The sequence below is a fragment of the Hesperophylax consimilis genome, chromosome 14 (genome assembly GCF_061612785.1).
Source record: "Hesperophylax consimilis isolate HC1 chromosome 14, BYU_Hcon_1.0, whole genome shotgun sequence".
NCBI lineage: Eukaryota > Metazoa > Arthropoda > Insecta > Trichoptera > Limnephilidae > Hesperophylax > Hesperophylax consimilis.
In genome coordinates this window covers 33614165-33629506 of record NC_142849.1, presented here as the reverse complement: position 1 = coordinate 33629506, position 15342 = coordinate 33614165, and the positions used below count along the sequence as shown (strand labels likewise).

Sequence of the window (15342 nt, the reverse complement as noted above, 5' to 3'; positions counted from 1 at the left end):
AAAAGAAATGCTGAAAGCATGGGAAACTTTTGAATAGTACATTGAGAAGTATCACCCTAATAAGGTGGTGGCTATGCGTTCTACAAATTTATTCAATAATAATACTGTGTCACATTTTTACCAAATTTTGAAGCATCGGCAAAAATAAATGTCTCTATACAGCTTTCTAGTAAAAAAATAAAATATTTTTTGTGTTTTTTGCAAATCGAAATCGCATTCCAGGTTGTTATGCTCTTTAAAAATGTATAATTTTGTAATTTTATTTTGAATAAACCTTAAAAAGAAAAATAAAATTAACCCTTTGCAATCGAAAGATTTTTGTTATGTGCATACCGCCAAAGCAAAAGCATTTGTTAAGAAAAATAAATCATTTGAATTGAAATACAAAAATTTATAAAAATAAAAAAACTTTTTTTGTTTTATTATTTTTTGGTTAAACAGGTATGTAAAATATAAAATGGACACAACAATTTATTACTTGTATTTTTTCATAGTATGATATTTTACATAACAATCCCCAATATGAAGTCCAGGTTTACTTTCGCAGGTTTCGCAATGCAATCGTGTTTCTTTTCTTCCACCCTGAATTTTTCTATTCGAACACACTGCACAGTCCTTCTTAGTTCCAGAACGTAGAATGTGCAATTTATTTATAAGTCGATCTTCTGTATGGAGAGTAGCAGAGCGTCGTCCAAATCGTGTACCTATAAATATTAATTAATATTATTCTCGTACTAATTGATTGACAAATAATTTGCTTGCGGTAACACAGAACTACTGACAGCAGAATCAATACGGCGAACAAAATGAACGGAGCGCATCTACATGCACCAACTTGTCACGGCAGCAAAATGCCGCATCTAGAATTACAAAACTTGAATCTTTTTCGTTTTGTTCATTTTGCGCTACAGCTGTCAAAAATGATTCAAGCGGATTGTACACATGTTGACTTACGCTTGAATTTATGCATTAGAATGTGCGAGAATTATTAAACCCACCATACAGCAGTATGTACGACTTTACATACAACTAATTCTTTCACAGATATATATTGTATATATTTAAGTGTAGAATCACTCTGATACTAAAACGATATATTGGATTTTAATGACTAGTTTCTGGATCAAATTCCGTAACATAAAACTATTTAACTGTACTAATATGATTTCGGTTAAATTATATGGAAAACTAAAAAAAAACAATATATTTAAGATATATAAGACTTTACTTTCTTGCGGCCATTGTCGGCAGGCACTCGAGTAATACGGCAAACCACGCATGCCGCCTCTATGGCATCAGTCGAGTGCTCTAAGGGTTAAGTATTTTTTTGGCAAGGAAAGCATTTTCATATTATACATTGATTTATACAGTGGTGCCTCACACAACGAACGCCTCGCACAGCGAATGCTGCACACAACGAATATAATATATAATATTCCTTTTCGTTCATTTCACGATTCATACAACGAACTTCGATTCACACAACGATCTTCGCTTCACACAACGAAGTCGCCCGATCTTCTACGATCACTGCCGATTAATTGCATCCTCCCGCGCAGGCAGTCGTTAGACTCGTTAGTCACTGCGTAGTACGCTTAACTTACGCACGTATCGCAGCAATCGTTCTTCATTACGAATTAAATCGCACACGTATCACGGCAGTCGTCCTTTTAAGATAAACTCAACATTTTTTTTATATGATATATGATATGAGCAACAATCAAACAATCAACCAATTCCAACTGCTGACATCAAGAACATCCTGGTCAAATGGAAAGCAGTTCAGGAGTTTACCAATGCCCACTATCCGTATTCCGCTGAAGCAAACAGGATCAACGACCTGTACTCCGATACTCTTGTCCGTTATTTCCGGCAGATGTTGAAGAAAAGAGAGAAACAAACGACTTTGGACAGGTTTTTCACTGCACCATCGGCGGAAAATGGATGAAGATGTGCAAGATTCGATTATTTCTTAAAATTAAAAAATGTGTGTTTTTTTCATTATGTTTTTAGATGTATCTAAATAAAAATAATAACAAAAAATTTATCTTTTTTTATGTCATCTTACCATATTTTATGCTACAGAACGAATTATTTTTTTTAACATGTATTGTTATGGGAAAACGCGTTTCACATAACGAACTTTTCGCATAACGAACTTGCTCCTGGAACGAATTAAGTTCGTTGTGTGAGGCACCACTGTATGTGGAAAATAGTTTCGCTTAACGAGTGTTTCACATAACAAGCAATATTCTGGAACAAATTATGCTCGTTGTGAGAGGTCCCACTGTATTGAATTTTCATAACTAGAGTAATATTTCTACAGTGAAAATTCAACACTGAAAATATTATTAAATTTTTAAATGATGTGAGAAAATATTTATTATTATATATACCTATATATATTATGTTTAAGATTGTATATTAGAGTGCACCACAATTAATGTACGTATATGTTATGTTTAAGATTGTATATTAAAGCGCATCACAATCGATGTATGTATATATTATGTTTAAGATTGTATATTAGAGTGCACCACAACATGATCTTTTTTCTTTTTTTTTAATGTGAATACCGCACAAGAGTCCAAATTGCTCCCAAACGTCTGGAGCCAGTGAGACTATGGCATCCCCAATTGGGGTATGTTGTGAGGCTGAAGTTTGCGGGGAGGAGAAAGAGATGAGGAGAGAAAGGTGGGGAAATGCCGGGCTATTCAGATCTGGTCACCAAACACGGCCAAAGCCATTTCAAATGGTGGTCTATTACCGGGGTGGTACTCAATAGGCGGTAGAGGATATAACTTAATAATAATAAAAAAATAAACATTGCTACAGCGTTATTCTTATTTAGACCTCCGCAAGTATCGGAGAAGAATATTAGCACTTTTACTCTAGCGATAATAATATGTAATAATAATATTTGGCTAATTTATATAGCGCCTTATTTTGTGAAAAATCACCTCAAGGGCGTGATAAGTTTAAAGGATAAAGATAAATATACAATCCTGTCTGCTAAACTGCAGCCTTGAACTCCTGCCCCCACGTATTGCCTCTTCCCATATAATATAGCAACATCCTTTGCTAAATCTTGTGCGCACAAATTAAAAATCCACAATTTTATTGTCTTTTACAAAATGACAGTGCCTATTAATATACGAGTTGGCAAGCATTGCAAAATGTATAAACATTGAAAATGGGTCAGATTTACAAATTTTTAAAATATTTTTTATCATAAATAATATGCTCTCCGAGCAAATATTTTTAAGTTCAGCAAACTCTTTTTGCAGAGTGATTTATTCTTTAAGATTTCGTCTATTTTATGAGTGATTTTTCAATTGTTTGAGGGCCTTAAAATTAGTCCAGATTTTTTCTTCTTCTCTATAACAGTTTTTACAACGGACGATTTTTCTCCCAAAGTTTTGAGAAAACATTTTTCGAAAATCAAAATATCTTTACCGGTGATGATTAATTTCTATGTAAAGGAATAAAGCCTTTTCTCAAACGGATTCTGTGTTCTGTGTCTTTTCTTCAGCGATACGGTATTAAACGGGAAGTTTACAATTCTCTTGATTTTATGATTTTAACGCTTCCATCTTTCTATCAGGAACTTATTTACCCAATGTTGTAATGTATGACTTTCCCGTATTTCTCAACATTCTGTTATGTTTCGCATGTTTCACATTTCTTCTTATCGGAAGGATTAATAACTAGACTGGTGGCAAACAGCAAAGGATCACTACCATATATTCAATATCCAATAATATTTTGGAGATACTTTCTGGTCCGGTCGTCTGATAATTTGCAATTTGTTTTGGCTCATTGCCAAATTCTTCATCGCAGATACCGGTGCTTTGTTCACTTGGTTCATAAATAGGATCTGCATCACTGTCATCAGAAAAACCTGAAAAGAGTAAACCGTATAGAAACTGAACACAAACAATAGGTTATTTTTTATTCAATGGATAGTACTTTTCAGTTCAAAACAAAGAAATTAGCTGACAACTCTAAAAGCAATTAAATAAATGCGTACCTTCACACGATGTGAGTAATTAATACTCTTTCATCACTTTATTTATTCTCTTCTCCACAAACTTTTGCATTATCACATAAGGCTTCCATAAATATCATTATTTTATTTATTTATTAACGCCCGCTGGGCTTTTACATAACGATTATAAATTAAATTGAAAACAACGGTAACATAAATTTAAAAAAAAAGATTTAAAAAATAAAACATAAAATACAATACACTTGTGAAGTTATTATCACAATAACTTTAAAGAACCCTTGAATTTTATATGCAAGTAATAAAAAATATATTTTTTAAAAGAATACTTGAATACTTTAGCATTTTAAGATTACATACTCTTAAAAAGGCTTTGAATGTGTCTAAATTTAAATCGAAAATACAGCGACATCTATTAGTTCATTGCCCAGCCTATGTATTCTCTCCATAAGAGAATTGAACAATATTATAAAAATAACAACTAAATACAGTGGTAGTGTGGAAACACAACATTGATAAATAAAAGACTTGACAAACATATTTGAAAAATATTTATTATAAACTTTTTGTTTTAATGGTACATATCGGCACAATGTTTTATTGGTACATATCGGTACAATGTTTTATTGATACATATCGGTACAATGTTTTATTGATACATATCGGCACAATGTTTTATTGGTACATATAAGCATATGTCGCAGAATATATAAGGGTTTACATAACCACAGTGAAGTAGAGGGTGAGTTTTAAAGTTAAGTTTAAACCAAATGATCATATATTATTGAATCATAAAGAAAAGAGTGAAAGAAACCAAATAAGAGTGACAAATGTACAAATCAACTTAGACTACGGAGCCTCCTAAGTTATGGAAAATGTACAAACCGACTTAGACTACGGAACCTCCTAAGTTAGGGAAAATGTACAAACCAACTTAGACTACGGAGCCTCCTAAGTTAGGGAAAATGTACAAACCAACTTAGACTACGGAGCCTCCTAAGTTAGGGAAAACGGTGATGTGGAAGGAGAGAGATATAAACAGAAAATTAAAACAAATTAGATATGTGATATTAGAAGATTTAGATTAACCAAACATAATAAAAAGGATAATTAAAAGGAAAAGTTGACATAAATGCGATACTCTTCAAATTTGTTCAAAGACATGTCTACAACTTTGGAAAACCATTAAAAAAAAAAATATTGATTTGAAGAGTTTTTAAGTTCATATTTGTTTTCAGTAATCCTTGAGCATTCTGATCTAAAAATAATAGCCTGAATCACTTGTACACAAATAATAAATTAATTGCACGGAAACCACAATGTCGTACGATTTATTGAATAGCAAGATTCGTTATAGACAGAAATGATTAATTGGTTGTTTATTTATTTATTTAAAAGCATAAGGTACAACATGCGCAATTAACATAAATTCACTATACTCTGAAGTAAATATCTTCAATTGCAAAGAAAATAAATGTAAAATATCTGTTAAAAATGTATTAACTAACTAACCATCATGCCGTTTTACCGCAGGGGTAGGCAGAGAGGACCGACCGCCAAACAACTCAGTCTTGGCACACACTTCTTGCCTCATTCACATTCATACATCGTCTCATACATACTCTTCTATTATTCTGACATTTGACATGGCCTGACTCGAATATCTGATTCACTTGATCGTGCCATGTCTTCCTCGGGTATCCTCGAATTCTGCATATATTCTTATCCCAAATAAACCAATGTACATGCATTATTTATTTATTTTATGCCTATTAAGGCTTTTACATACATATATAACAATATTTATGAAATTATAGTTGTAAATAGTGCAGGAAATGACTGTTTAAAACACATGCACAAAAATGTATAAAAATAAAAATATTGTCGGATTTGATCCACACAGTATGTAGGTACAACATATAATAATAAAAATTTCTTTCAGCCGACAAAATTCTGTTAATGTGTTTAAGTAGCTTTATCAATTTAAGTAGCTTTATCAAAATATTCCCCTACTTGATGAAAAAAACTTCAATAAGGTATGCTTATATGTTGAAATTGATGTACTAAATACTTAGTATTAGTAATTTTTTTTTTTTTAAAAAAGAAAGACAAACGTTCCCGGGTTACGAATAACCTGACAATATTTGAAAATCTCCTACTACTACCACAGTAAGCTGAAAATGTTGCTTGTGTTGTGATGGAGGACTTAGCCAGCCGAGGAATTGAACACACTACGCCCGAGTGAGACCCAAGCGCGATGTCAACTCGGCTACTGACCAGTCTTTGTTTCCTAGCTGTTGAATCCGTCGCAAAGGAGTTTAATATTGGGACGTTGATATGGAATTGCTACAATAATATGGTACGTACTATCTTGTTACTGACCTGCTTGGAGTATGAAAAGAGATTACATATACTAAATTAGGGATATCAAACATTGAATTAATGATTTTATACAAACAGGTTAAATCGGAAATGATTCTACGATCAGATAATTTTACTAAATTTAATGAACAAAGTACGTTTTCGTAATTTAGGCATTCTCTAGGAATGCCCATTTTAAAATTTACACATCTTAAAAACTTATTTTGGATTCTTTCAATCGCATGTGAATGAACCTCATAATTTGGGGACCAAACCGTGGAATTGTATTCTATATGACTCCTTACTAGTGACATATATAATGTTTTTACAGTATTGACATTATTGAAATCACTAGATACCCTTAAAATAAATCCCAACATTTTCAAAGCTTTATTGGTTACTAATTCTAAATGCTTGATAAAGTTGAGTTTCGTGTCAAACCAAATACCTAAGTCATTAATTTCCGAGACAGATACTAACGACATATTGTTAATGGAATAATCAAAAAATATTGGATTCTTTATACGATAAAACCTCATAATTTGACATTTGCTTATGTTAACAGGTTCGCTGCCGGCGACTCCGGTCGGAGCCATTCAGCGTCTGGCACTGGGTGCCGGCGGCTCCGGCCGGAGCCATGAGTAGTATGTCTGCACAAACATCAGTTTCCTGCCGGCACTCGCGGCGAATGGTTGTTTCTGTAGCTGGCGTTGTTGTTGACGATTGTACCAACATTTTACAGCAATTGGTTTTCAAGAAAAAATTAGGTTATTGTTGTAAAGGGCCATTGAAAAAAGTACACGATAAGTTTGTGTTTTTTAATTTTTTTGTGTCAAATTCTTCTTATTGTCATAATGAGTGATGATGCTGGACCATCTCGTCCTAAAAAGTCTCGTCCCTTATGTAAATCTCTGCAAGTTGAAGACATTGAGAGGGAGTTAGAAAATGAACTTGAGTGCTTCAATGAGTACCACCAAATTTTATAAATATTATCTTATTTGACTTGCTACTTGTATTTTAGTTATTATTTGTACAAAAGACAAAAAAAAAATTGTCTATTTTTGTTTGCTTTTTTTATCAAAATAAAAAGAAGAAAGTAAAAAGAGTGCGACTAAACGGAGGAAACCGCCGGCACTTGCTAAGTGATTTTTTTTTGTTTTTTTTTACATTACCACTGAAAAATAAACTTTTGCAACGATTTATTATTCTTGTAAGTATATTTAAAAACAAAAAAAAAAAAATTGGCACCTAGGATCAGTTATATTGTGCATAGGCGGCAGCGAACCTGTTAAGTTGCATGTGGTTATCACGACACCATATAATAAATCTCAACAAGTTATTTGACAATATATGGCAATCGTTAATGTTGCTGATTGCTTTGAATAATTTCAGGTGGTCTGCAAATATTAATAATTGAACATCATTAAAAATATATGACACATCATTAACAAATAATAAAAACAGGATTGGACATAAGTGTGACCCCTGGGGAACATCACTCGTAGCAGTGAATTTGCATGAAAATGTACTATCAATTTTAACAGCCAGTAATATGTTGATCAAGTAACAACTATTAAACCACTTATATAGTGAACCACCTATACCGAATTTATGCAGTTTATTCAGCAATAACTCATGATTAACATTATCGAACGCCTTGCTAAAATCGGTATAAATAAAGTCAACTTGACATTTACTAGACATGGAATCAGATATATAGTTTTGATACATTAACAAGTTAGTAAGGGTAGATTTTCCAGTAGAGAAACCACGTTGTTTAGGAGAAATGACGTGGTTTAATCGGAAAATAATTTTTTTAAGAATTTTTTCAAAAACTTTAGGAATTGTTGATAAAAGGCACACCGGTCTGTACTTAATCACCTCGTGTTTATTGCCTTTTTTAAAAATAGTCATAAGGAAGCTGAATTTCCATTTAGTAGGAAAATATCCTGTTCGTAAAGACTGATTAAACAGCAAATATAAAGGATACGCCAGATTGGTAGCTCAATTATTCAAAAATACAAGAGGTATTTTTTCTAGTCCACCACTTTTGCTTTGATCCAGTAATTTTAGTTCAGTCAATATATCATTATATTCTATGTGGGTAAAAGATAAATTAAGATTATGATCAGTGGTAAAATTTGATGCTGTACTAGCAGAAACTGGTGTATTTCATAAACTGGTGTTATTCATAAACGCTTTTAAAAAAATCAGCAAAAAGGTCAGCAATACTTTGAGTGTCTTTGGCCTTTTTACCTGCATATTCCAAGTTGGCGGGTATACCGAAGTTGTTATTTTTCATTGATTTTGCATAGTTCCAATTATTAATTTACATTATGATTTATTGAAGTTCCAACATTATTAATAAAAGAATTTTAGCATATTTTTGATAAGATTTTGCAATCTTCAATATAATTTGAAGAAGACCTGTCTTCTTTATATTTCTTATGTAAAACTTTTTTAAAGGCAGTTAATTGAACAAGTTCTTTATTGAACCATCTCGGATATTTCGATTCTTTAAAATGAATGAGTGGGATGAGATGTGAAATAATTTTATCCAGCAAATAATAAAATGATTCAATATTTTGATTAATATCGCCTCCTTTGAGAAATGACCAATTTTCTTTGTGGAGACGATCGTTTATGTCCCTAAAGTTAAACGTAGGAGTTGAAATATTTTGATTGCTTTCTATAGAACAGGGGATAAGTATTGCTAGTGGGGGATGGTGGTTGTCTATCGGAAGAATAGACTCTAATGATTCATTAATAATTACGTTGCTCTCATTTGACAAAACTAGATCAAGAACACGATTATTAATATTACGTACATGGTTAAATTGGGTTAAATTAAAAAGTAAAGACATATCTTGAATTATTCGTTCACAGGCGGTTGCTGGTATTGAATAAAAATTACAGTCTTAAACGTTGAAATTGCAAGTAGGTAGGTTATAATCACAGCAAATAATTATTTTATGATTTGGGTATTTTGTTTTTACTAACTCAACATCTTCAAAGTGTTTTTTTATAGATTGATATATTGGCATTGGGAGGGATATAAACAGTTCCAATAATAGTTTTCTTAAAATCACCACTTAGCAATACGAACATTTGTTCCACATCAGTATTTTTGATTTTAGGTACTTTAAAAGTAATATGTTTGCAAACCGCTATCAGGACACCACCTCCTCTGGGTATAACGTGTTAGTATAGTAATGAAATATATAATTAATTTCTCAGGTAAATTACACATGTTCATCTATAAACCAACAATATTATAAAACATTGTTTTCCAAATAAAAAAGGTTACGGTGATTTAATTATCACCATAATAAAATAAAGTTAGTAAATATGGTATTCTTAATTACTTATCTTTTGATTCTTGGATACGTAAAAAATATTTTTTTTTACATCTTTTATATGATAACATACTTCCTTCATCATTGATATCAATGTACTTATTAATTTCCTAATCTATGCAGAATATATAAATTAAGAATTTTGTTCTGCATTCATAGCAGTATTGTTACAATAATATGGCGATATGAGTCGAGTTGGTCTACTAGGTACATGATAATTTATCAGCGTGACTAGTTCAGGGGAGTCAAACCACTTCGTTACTGTTTATATTAAATAAAAAAATTAAATCATTAAGCATTTGTCTATCTTTAACAATAAGAGTCGCAATGTTTGTAATAGAAAAACATAATTAATGTCATCCGCAGGAATTCCTAATTTTAAATTAATTGGTCGGAGAAATTTTCATTGGATCCTCTCAATGGAATTTATATGGCTGTTGTAGGACAGGTTCCATATGGAGGAGTTGTATCCTAAGTGGCTTCTAACAAGAGGTGTATAAAGTATTTTGAATGTAAGGATGTTTTTTTAAATCCTTAGATATTCTTAGGATGAAGCCCAACATTTTCATTGCTTTACTAGTAGTAATGATATTAATGTGATTAGTAAATGTTAATTTATTATCAAAGGTTATTCCAGGGTCCCTTATTTCATGTACAGACAATAAACTATGGTTATTCAGTGTATAACTATATTTGATAGGGTTTTTTATTCTGAAAAAACTCATGATTAGACATTTTTTAATATTAAGTGTGAGTTTGCTAATTCTACACCACTCTGCAGATTTTACAAAATTCGATTTTAGGGACAAACAGCCATTGATATTTTTTGTTGTTTGTTTTTGGGGTGTTATGCCGTGTTGCGCTAACTCCTTCTTTAGCCGACGTTTCGGACAGCTTTGCAGTGTCCATCATCAGGGCAGATCCGGTAGATCCGAAGATGTGTAAAATTTGGTTTGTCGAGTTTGTGCTTATTTGTTTGTGGCCTGGGCCCGTCCAAGTGCGAAATGCCAACGGAAGTGGCGACATCTAGCCATTGATATTTTTTACGATTTTATATATTTTCATTTCATTGTTTATGAATAATATAAATAATATTGGACCAAGGTGCAAACCCAGAGGCACGCCGCTAGTAGCTTCAAATTCGTAAGACAAGTGTTCTTTGATATATACAGATAGTAAGCATTTTGTTAAATAATTCTTAATCTAGCATAGTAATATACCACTTATTAATGGTTTTGACAATTTATTTATAACAATTTTATGGCAAACCTTATCAAATGCTTTTCTAAAATCCGTATAAATCAACTTATTGTCCATTAGCAAGGGCACTTGAGATGAAGTTTTCATACAGTGTAAGGTTAGTTAAGAGGAAGACACAAGCCAAAAATGTGTATATTTTTGGTATACCTAATATCGTAGGTAATAGGCATTAAACTCGCTTGACAAACGGAGTCTAGAAACGTTTGATTTCAAGCAAAAAACTGGTTTTTATTTAGGACGGGTTGTTTCGGAGAATTTGAACAATTCATCAAATTTCAATGTTAATTTGCGAGTTCTGTGAAAGTCCTATTCAAGTTCTGATATTATATCATTATAGGCTAGTTGCTTGACAGAACTGAAATAATAACAGAACTAGAAAATATCTTTCACAGAACTCGCAAATTAACGTTGAAATTTGATGAATTGTTCAAATTCTCCGAAACAACCGGTCCTTATTTTGTGAATAATTTTATAAGAAAGTAAAAAAGTTAATCAAGTGAAAGTGTCACAGATAATCTTAGCTATAATACTGTTTTTTTTAAGTTGTTTCCTTTATGCATTCATAGATTTGTATTGAAAAAAAAAAAAATTTATTACTTTGCATTTATATTTTTATTTGTATTTTACTCAAGCGAAGCGATAGGAAAACCTTTAATTTATCTAAAGCATATTTTGTAGTATTCATAATGTACACCAATTCGTTATAAAGATTAATCAAAATAGTGATTTGGCATTAAGCTTCGCCTTAAATTCGATCAGCCAGAGACAAAACCATGTTGTAGAGATGAAATATTAAATTTTACATAAGAACATATTTGGTGTAGAATTAACGTTTCGAAAACTTTCGGTATCGACGATTGTATTTAGGTTCCAGTAGTTTAATGCACACTGCAATGTCTTTAATCCCAACATGAATCTGAGATAGTTGTAAATTTATATCTGACTCAAAATTTGGAATGTTTTCGTCAGGAATATCGGCTTCATACACATCCTTAAAAAAGTCTGCATACAAATTGACAATTGTTAAGGCAATGCAATAACACGTCTTGGCCTTTGTTTTAATCGGGCCTTAACTTCGCCAAATAAAATCATGCATTTTATTTTGCATAAGGCGGCCGGCCGGAGTTAAGTGGGAATTTCACCTTTATCGCAACCAGCGTAGTTGCCTTTTATAGTAATTAAGGTGAATCAAAAGGTTTTATTAAAAAAATACATATATTTTGAGCGTGGCCAGCGATCCTGAATAATTACCGAATTGGATCCCGTTAATTACTGCCAAACAAGTACAATTAATATATTACAGGCAATGATTACAGCACATTGTAGCGTCACTTTTATTACAGTTTATTAGTTACTATAGTTAATAACATCACCGTTATTACAGGCAGTGATTACAAGACTTTGGATTTATTGCATATCAAATCTGGCTGGTGATACTTTGTCTTTTGAAAAAACTTTTGCATAAAACGATGTATATGGCTACATTACATCCATCATCGCAGCGCATTTTTAATATTTGCATGACGGATGATTAATTTTCAGCCACGAATACCAAAAGACCCTTTGCGTCATCAGAAAAACAAATAGCATGAAGCCTTGTTTTTTTTTACATTAACCCCACACAGGAGGCCCTGAGGAAAATATTTTTCCTCAGGGCCTATGTCATCTTTGGGGATACTGTGTGGAGTGTCTTTTTAGGGAAAGGAAGGAAAGGAAGTTCTGTGAAGGAAAAAGGTACGAGGGGTGGGTAGGAATCTAGGAATCAGTGTATCCAGGAGTGACAGACGAATGAATATACCCCTTCGCTGCGGCCCAAGGCGATGGGTCGAGAGACCAGTTAGAGAGGTCAGAGGGTCTCCCTAAGCCAGCCTCTCCCGATCTGGCACGCCACGCAGCTGGTGGGTAGGCGCATCCTGAACCCACCTCCCCTAACGAAACCGGGCACGGGCACCCCTGCTAAGTCACTAAACGTAGCGAACCACTTGGGGTGACCTATGGCAGAGGTGTTGGTTATCCAATTAATGTTTCCAGGGGAGGCGGTACCCAAACCCGCCTCCAAAACTGAAAAATGTTGTTTAGAAACTCTCTTTGTTTTGTTTGCTACAAATACTTCTGGCATTATTATCAGACCTTAAAATAATGCATAATACAGTAGGTACACTGATTAGAAAGACACAATTTAACAATTATATTTAAGATATTGGATTACACATACTGTTTTAAGTCAATCATTTTAATGTCAGTCTCAGTAAACTAAACATGAAAATAAAAATTTGGTCGAGTTTTAAATCAGTGGGATTTACATGTAAATGGGCGATTGTGTCAACAAAAATATGTCAAGGAGGTAGATATAAAAAATTAAACGTTTTAACATGAAGCATCGGTAAAAATAAATGATGTCATTGAAAGGTTAACCCTAAAATAATTGTAAACAAACCTGTTATATTCAATATTTCTTCCACTTTGCAAAACTTTTGAAACACAACTTTATAGCAAAATAGTGAATACATCAAAGCATGTTTTGAAGCACAAATCACTACTGAAACACAAGAATTTGATTTATTTCGTTACATCAAAAGATTTCGCACCAATAAAAAAATCACAACTTTAGCAATATTTTTTATAAAATAAGCTATTGGGAACTGGAAATAAGTATCATATATAACAAATGTTTAATTGCTTATTTGAATGGTGCACTTTATCACATTTCTAATGTGAATTAAACTGATTCAAACTTTACAAACACAACAACACTCGATAGAAACTGAATTATGACATTTTGACAGCGTAAAATACCAAAGACAAGAAGACAATTCGAAAAATATATATTTTTATTTTCATCTATGGAATTGAGCTGTTCAATCAAAATCTATCTGTAGAACCACTGCCATCTAGAGACGGCAGTGGTAGAACTATAATAACACGATGGACTTTTTTGCGCAAGGTGTTACTGTTTATGTCTATTTCTTAACATTTCTTTACCCTTACCGGCTCATGAGACGACGGGGTTGTATTTATTAAAAAATACACTCTTTGCCCAGAGTTGCACAATGAATACATAGTTTTATTAACATATTTACAATTAAATTGTTTACATAGATAGTTTATTTCATTCAACCCAATTCACACGAATATTAAAGTTTTTGAAAATCAACTTTTATTATGCTTATCGATCTTCTCAATATTTTAGGGGCCAAATAATACATCGTGCCTCACATGCCCAACAGTCTGCATCGTAAATATAATGTATGAAACAAGGGACGTCAAAAACGAATACACCAATGATAAATTCATTTGGAAAAAACCGTTCGCAGTTATCGGAACATTCCTCTGAGTTTAAACACAGCGATTTAAAAAGATAATTTTTTTCCTAAGTTTTCTTTCTGAAATTCAATAAAGTACAATAACTCAATGACGGCATATAGGTATGTCAGTTTGCTTAATTTAATCGATTTTTTTTCGAACATAATTTTAAAAAAACACAGGAAATGCTGGGTGTTGTTTTTGTCTTGGGTTGTGCGGCATGGGCGCCGGCAGGGGGGGGCAAGGGGGGCACTTCCCCCCCTGAATTGATTGAAAATAGTCAAATAATGTTACTTTTATTATAAATCAAATCAAAAAATGGTTGCTATAGTATGCCCTTCATGACTACAGTGTCCTGTCCGTTCTTTCACCATACAAATACGCTACAGTAAATTAAAACTACATTAAAACATTACCTAATTAAAATATTTTGCCCCCCCCCCCCCCCCCCGTAGAAAATTTTCTGCGGGCGCCCATGTTGTGTGGTATACTATTTCAGCTGTTCATTGATTTTGATTTGTATCTTACAAGTAAGCCAATGCCCTCCCATAATAAACACCTAAATGTGCGTTAGTTACCGACAAAAGGTGATTATGTTAAATTGGAATATAAAAAATCTCTTTCAGATGTATGGGATGCTTCATAATGTAATTCCTACACAGCTTACTTATGCATTTATACACAAATAATTTACCCATTTTATTATTGGATAACAATGCCTTCGTGATTATTATCTGCAATGCTTTAAAACTGCATTGCAATGCTTCAGTTAAGGTAGCAGTCATCAGAACCACAATGAAATCATGAATTACCCACATAGGAATTTTTAAATCCGCTGGATGACCCTGAAAATAAAAATTACGACGGATGTTCTAAAAAAAAATTATGTAAGTTGAGATTACTTTGAGTATCGGGTAGGTTAGCAAAATCAATAATCGAGTTTGCGTCAGCTCTATAAATGTACAGGTAGGTTGTTAAATATTTTCATGACGGCCGGCATAGTCCAGTGGTAACGCATTGGACTGCCATTCCGAAGGTCGCGGGTTCGAACCCGGC

At 32.8% G+C, this 15342-nt stretch overlaps 1 long non-coding RNA gene across 1 annotated transcript; it reads right to left on the bottom strand.

The window, feature by feature from the left end:
* Positions 1-305: 305 nt before the first annotated feature.
* Positions 306-13742, bottom strand: LOC149418213 (uncharacterized). The gene is made up of 3 exons (XR_016303133.1): positions 13664-13742; positions 13421-13522; positions 306-704 (listed from the first exon to the last, which is right to left on the bottom strand). It is a non-coding gene; the product is annotated as an uncharacterized LOC149418213 (long non-coding RNA).
* Between the last annotated feature and the right edge of the window lie 1600 nt (positions 13743-15342).